At 33.1% G+C, this 7,295-nt stretch overlaps 1 non-coding gene across 1 annotated transcript; it reads right to left on the reverse strand.

The window, feature by feature from the left end:
* Positions 1-302: 302 nt before the first annotated feature.
* Positions 303-409, reverse strand: LOC122122005. The gene has a single exon (XR_006150084.1). It is a non-coding gene; the product is annotated as a U6 spliceosomal RNA (small nuclear RNA).
* Positions 410-7,295: the final 6,886 nt, after the last annotated feature.

Raw genomic sequence — 7,295 nt, forward strand, 5'->3', positions numbered from 1 at the left:
TATAAAACACATCCTCTTGATCCATTCTTCTGCTGAGGAGCATCGGGGTTGGTTCCATATCTTAGTTATCTTAAATAATGCTGCAATAAATGTAGATGTGCTGGTAGTTTTTGTATGTTCTTGTTTGTGATCATTTGGGTAAATGCCCCAAAGTGGGATTTCTTGATCATAGGGGAGATCTATGTGGAGTCATTTGAGGAACCTCCATACTAATTTCCAAAATGGTTGAAAAAGTTTACACTCCCACCAAGAATGCAGTAAGGTTCCCTTCTGTCCACATCCCCTCCAGCATCTATTGTTGTAAAACTATGGAATGCTTCAGGAATTTGCCTGTCATCCTTGCGCAGGGGCCATGCTAATCTTCTCAGTATCATTACAATGTTAGTTTATGTGATGCTGAATTGAGCACAGAATATTTTTTATATATAAAGTGTAATTGATTTTCTTAAACTAGGCAATTCAACAAAAAGTAAGTTTAGAAGAATTGTGAAATTTTAGAACCATGTACTTCTTACATAAGCACACATTTAAGAATAATGTCAAGATGGACATGTCAAAAACAAAATAATTCCAGATATTTGGGGTTCAAAAGATGTGTAGGGGAAATAATTCAATTGTTCTATACAAGGCACATGTCATAATGAACACAGCAGCAAGGGTTAAGGGTTGTTAAAAATTTTAGTGTTTTATATCTATTTAATTTTAGGATTATATGCCAAAATTAGGACTGTTTGGCAGGTATAAAATTTTCTATAATGTATTTAAGATTTATGTTAGCAGACATATAGTACTAAGTATGTACATTTCAGAATTTATAGAAACTTTGTTAATGAGAAGTTGCAAAGCCTTTGTGTGAAGAAGCAGAATGAAGGATTAAGACTTGCTTACTACACAGTTCTTGTTAAAATTTAGGGATTCCTTACTTTATATTTTAGCGAGGAACAAGAGATGATATAAGCCATAAACAAATAATGAGATGAGCCATAAATAATAACCTTAGTGTGTAACTTTGAAGACTATTCATAGCCTATAAAAATCGTGTTGAACATCATAATCTTAGGCGGTTTAAAATGTACAAGAATATGAGAAAATAGAAAATCTAATATGTAGTGCACTTCAAATACTAAAAACACTGGTAATTGTTTTGTTTTTTTATTTTATTAATCATTATTTAATTATTGGTTTTCTTTGTAGCATTGTTTTACTTGTTATATAATACAACTTTTTGTTAGTCATCATTAGGAGGTACTTTGAGAAGGTTACTGGGGTGGTCAAACCATTTTTTTTATAGGTGAATTTACAACTAGGAAAATTAAGAACAAAATATTTATTAAAAAATGATCAAGTAAAGTCTGAATCAGGAGAGTTGATACATGTCCACAACTAAAATCTTAGCCCTAGGTTGAAGCAACAGTATTACAGAGTTGAGGCCACAAATGTGAGAGACTGTGTTTTGTTTTGTTTTGTTTTATTTTGACTTTGTTGGTCATGGGGCTTGCACTCTGGGGCCTGAGTGCTGTTCCTCAGGCAAGGCTAGCGCTAACACTTGAGGCAGAGCACCATTTCCATCATTTTCTACTTATGTGGTGCTGAGGAATCAAACCCAGGGCCTCATGCATGAAAGGCAAGCACTCTACCACTGAGCCAACTTCCTAGCACTTGAGAGACTGTGTTTTTAAAAAAATCATCTAAACAACATTTTCCTTTTGCTTTGGATTATAAAAGGAAATATATAAATATCTTTTTCTATTTTTGTGAATTGTTGTACTTCTAAATTTATAGTAACTTCAGCCACTTTATCCTTTTCAAAGTCATGAAATATCTCTGAGATTTTGCTGCTGTGAAGATCGTTTTTGCATTTATAATTTCTTCTGAGTCACTTTTATTTTTATCAACATAACTTTATATTTCATGTTGATGGATTACAAATATCAAATACCTGCAAATGTACACATAGAGTCTAAAGATAGCAGTATGAATATTCTCATACAGCTCTTGTTTATCTATTATTCACTTTCAATATTATGATATTTCTCTCTCTCTTTGACTCTGTCTCATTTCCTCTTTTTCTCTTCCATGCCCCATGTCTGCTACTTAGAATTTCTGCTGGGCTACTATTATGCTTCAGGATCTACTAGTTTTGTGGGAACATGAAAGCAACCATCGGTTAACCTTGCATTCTTTAAGAGTTATGACAGTGACATGATATTATTCTTTGCCATTCTAAATGGTAAAATAACATATCTAGGAGTTCCTTTTCACTTTTACTTCTACTATAAATTTTATCTCATAGGAATCATTGGAATGGATAAGATACTTTAACCTGTGACCTAAAATTATTTTTTTTATTTTTTTAATCTTCTACAAGATTATTTTATATATTTTAAAAATTTTGTTCTTTTTATTATTTTTTCTTTTTTATTGTGAAAATACTGTACAGAGGGGTTGTAATTACATGGACAAGATAATGAGTACATTTCTTATCAACCATTGTAGCATCCTCCTTTGTTTCTCCTTCCCAGGACTTCCAATCCTCCCTGTCCCCCATATCAAATACTCCCCCCAACCAAAGTAGTAAAGTTCGTTTTTCGACATAAGTACTTGTACATATTAGTGTTGCAATGGGTCCACACGTATCCTTATTAAAAAGAATTGTTTCCCCCCCCACAAATTATATCAACATCAAATACAGTGAAAGCAGGGGTTATACCATGGGGGAGGGACATCCAAAGCAACAAAGAAATATTCTTTAAATATGTTAGAAAAAATCGCATTAAAAACATTTGAATACATATCTTAGGGTTCATGTCCTTAACATCAACCTATCTGACCTTTTCTGCTTGACTCAGACATATACTAGTTGTTGCAAATAAGTTTAACCATGAAACCTATGTTTCTTTGGGTTTGGCGTACTTCACTTAATAGAAATTTTTCCTAGCCTTTCCATTTCCTAACAAATGGGGCAATGTCATTTTTTCTGATGGAGGCATAGAATTCCATTGTGTATATATACCACATTTTCTTGATCCATTCATCTACTGAGGGGCATCTGGGTTGGTTTCATGTCTTAGCTATGGTAAATAATGCTGCAATAAACATAGTTGTGCTGGTAGCTTTAGTGTGGTCTTATTTGTGATCATTTGGTGAAACGCCCAAAAGTGGGATTGCTGGGTCATAGGGGAGATCTATGTAGAGTCTTTTGAGGAACCTCCATACTGCTTTTCAACATGGTTGAACAAGTTTACTCTCCCACCAACAATGCAGTAAGGTTCCCTTCTGTCCACATCTCCTCCAACATCTAACAGCCTCTTCAGTAGATGGTGCTGGAAAAATTGGTTAACTACTTGCAGAAAAATAGCTAGATCCTTATATATCACTCTGCACCAGAATCAACTCCAAATTGATCAAATACCTTGGAGTCAAATCAGACAGTCTGAAAACATTACAGGATGGAAAAGGAGAAACCCTAGGTCTAATTGGCACAAGCCAAAATTTCCTTAATAGAGTCCCAGAAACACAACAAATCAAAGAAAATTTGGGCAAATGGGATTGCATGAAATTGCAGAGCTTCTGCATGGCAAAGGACATAGCTAGCAAGATCAATAGAATGTCCTCGGATTGGAAGAAAATCTTCACTAGCCATACAACAGACAAGGGTCTCATATCTAAAGTCTACCTGGATATCAACAAATTAAATCCCCCAACAACAAATCTTCAAAGAAACAACTACCCAATAAATAAGTTACATAGAAACTTCTCTGAAGGTGAAAGAAGGATGGCCAATAGTCACATGAATAAATGCTCAACCTATCTAGCCATAAAAGAAATGCAAATCAAAGCAACATCGAGATACCACCTCACCCCAGGTAGAATGGCTATAATCAAGAATTTTTTTTCCTTTTACAAGCAACCTTTTTTCTTTTATTATCAGTTAGTAACTACCTGTAATGAAAAAAAGCTATCCTATGGAAAGTAGACCGAAGTTGTTCACAGGGATGGTCAAAAACTAATGGGGGAAGTGAGTACAAAGGATATCCATAATAGATCACAGATCTGCAGAGCAATTTATCATGTACATTTTGTGAGAATGACAATGTGCTAGGAACTATAGATTAAATCACTGAACATCTGATATACATATATATGCACATATATTTATATTTGTATATTCATTTATATATGCATATATGTGTGTATATGCCCTTATGTAGGTTCACTTGCACGTTAGCATACACACAAATACACACATACATATACACATGTAAACGTGCACACATAGAGAAAGATACATAATTATAGCCAACACAAGTTTCACTAGTTGTTGAATATGCCTTAGACGGAATGCTTGGAACCATTTCAAATTTGATAATTGCAATTCTAAGCTATTCCAAGTAGATAAACCTAGGAGATTCTTTTCTCCACTCTTGGTAAAAGGAAGAAGTGAAAGTGTGGCTCAGGTCTATAGATTAAACATAGAGAATTAAAGCCCAGGTAGAGCTCAAGGCCAGGAGTTCAAATCCCAGTACGTGCACAATATAAAAAAAAGGAGTCCTTTGTCTTTGAAAAGGGATATTTTTCCAAAAATGAATACCCAGGACAATTTTCAAGTTCCAAAACTCTTCGAAAGGCTCTTTCACATCTTAAACTGATTCCTCTCCTTGATTCACATTATGGAAAATAGGAGTCACACTTCACATTAAAAAGTATATGCATTGTTGAACAGTTCTTACCATTTTTAATGTAAAAGAAGCATGAGAGAGGAATTCACCTCACTTGGGTGAGTTAGGTTTGACTCACTGACAGACTTTTGTAAGTAAATGAGGGTCTGTTTACATGTAAAAAGTCTATACAGATGGTTTCCTAGGAGAGAGAACAAGCTAGCTGTTGTCCAAGTTTGAATCAGAGTAATTTATTCCTATGATATGGAATATCATAGGAAGCTCATCTCATAGAACACTATACAGACAGTAATTTCAAAAGGATGAAAAACCCATTTCTATATTGTAAACAGCCAGGTTTTCACAAGCAAAAAACAGTTTCCTGAGCCAAGAAAATATAAGTTAGAGAAAAAGGGACTGTGTTAAATAAAGGTAATGGCTTAGTGACAGGTGTAAAACTGTTCTGTAATCACAAATAAACTATAAATTTTTATCATGTCCCTAACAAGAATCTCCAAGATAGGCCTTGTTAAATCTGTCATAGAGGACTGGGTTTATGCAATTGTCAGTTTTGTTAGGGTCCAATATCTTCTACATTCGGTTGGGTTGCAATCCGCTCAAACCACATGCAGTGAATGGAAAAACATGCTGCCTTGCAAGGCATCTAAGGGATTTTTGTGCCACTGTGAATATTTATCGTATTTCTTCTTGTAATGATACCTGTCAGTGTGAAGTCCTTTCCTGATAAGAATAATAGTTTCTGTACCCTTTGTTCCACTAACAAATCTCAGATATATAAATTTAACCGTGCGCCCATGGCTCATGCCTATAATCTTAGCTACTCAGGAGGCTGAGATCTGAGGATCATAGTTTAATGCCTGCCCAGACAGGAAATTCCATGAAATATTTCTCTCCAGTAAACCACCAGAAAACTGGAAGTGGCTCTATGTCTCCAGCAGTAGAGTTCTTACATTGAGCTGAAGAGTACAGGGACAGCACCCAAGCCCAGATTTCAAGCCCCAGGACTGACCAAAAAAAAGGAAAAACGTATATATGTAGATATGCATATATGATGAGATAAATTACATTTATATATAAATCAATATTTATGATGCACATTTAAAATATAACTAAATAATTGACATATTTATAATATATACATATATTTACATATATAAGCTCATATTATATCTGTATGTTGATAAATATATTTGTAATTAATATCCAAAGAGTACATCTGAAGTTTTTGGGGAAAATGTAGTGTCTAAAGGCTAACTACTGACCCATCATACTTTCAATTATTTTTTTCCAATTAATACAATGTCTGAAGTATTAAGACTGAATGATTATGAAACAGAGTTGTTGTTTTATTCCTTATGATTTTTTGATTAGAAACATCTACTTACTTGGTATGCAACCTACCAAAATGTGATCTTGAAATCACACTCCACAAACTGGACAGATATATCAATTTAGCAACTTACAGGTCTCAAATTTTTATTTGAATCCTGTATCTCACAAAAATTCAGTTTCCTTCGAGTCAACTACATATACAAACATGCCTAGATTTTCATGCTCACATACATCCCATACTCACATGACATACTAAATGTAACACTGTAGTAAAAAATAATATAGATACTGAAAAAGAACACCTTTGCCAATGTAAGTAAATTTTATTTTTTTAATTCAATGCATTATCTAATACTGATGAAAGAGCAGCTAAGATGTTTTAAATACAAGAGTGTCTGCTTAAAGAGCATGTTTCTCATTCCAAACATCATTATTTCCACCTTTCCTTCTCCCACATAAAAAATATAAGTAACTACAGAATTAACCTACATGTTTCTTAATCACTCATTGAAGAAAGAAAGTGTAATATATATACATACATATATACATATATACACAATGATATACTATTTAGCCACAAAGAATAGTGAAATCATATCATCTTCAAGAAAATAGATAGAACTGGAAACCTTCATATTAACGCAATAAGTCTTATTGTGAAAAACAAATACTAGATTTCTCATATGCAGACTCTAGTCCAAGAAAGAAAAATGAATGACCCAGATGTAAAAGATGGAAACTGATTAAATTTGGAAAAAAATGTAAGAGAGGAGATGAAGAGAAACATTGTGGAGTAAATATGTTCAAATATTTCCTAGGTTAGTATAATGACATAATAAATCATAAGTATAAAAATAGGATAATGAAATTTATAAAAGGAAAAAGTTTAGCAAGCTACATTATATGGATGTATGTGTATAACACAATAAAATACTTTGTGAAATTAACATTTGCTAATAAAAAGTCAAAAATGCATTGGAGTTGTTGTACAGTCATATGTTATTTTCCATTTTTTGTTCACATATTTCCCTGATAAAGTAAAAGGAGAAATAGGTTTTGCTCATTTAGAAAGACAATCTTGTCCAATTAGCATAAAGATACTCTAGATAATTAATGTCAATATGAAATTGTTAAATTAATTATTGTATTAGAATAATTCCAATGCACTGTTCAAATATTACCCTATAGGTATATACTTTTTGCTGTTTATTGAATAAGTAGTCTTTACTTAATTACTATATGCCATTTTCTGAATGTAGTTTGGTATATGCAACTAGGATATAT

Source organism: Dipodomys spectabilis, unplaced genomic scaffold (genome assembly GCF_019054845.1).
Source record: "Dipodomys spectabilis isolate Male_0828 unplaced genomic scaffold, ASM1905484v1 ptg000200l, whole genome shotgun sequence".
NCBI lineage: Eukaryota > Metazoa > Chordata > Mammalia > Rodentia > Heteromyidae > Dipodomys > Dipodomys spectabilis.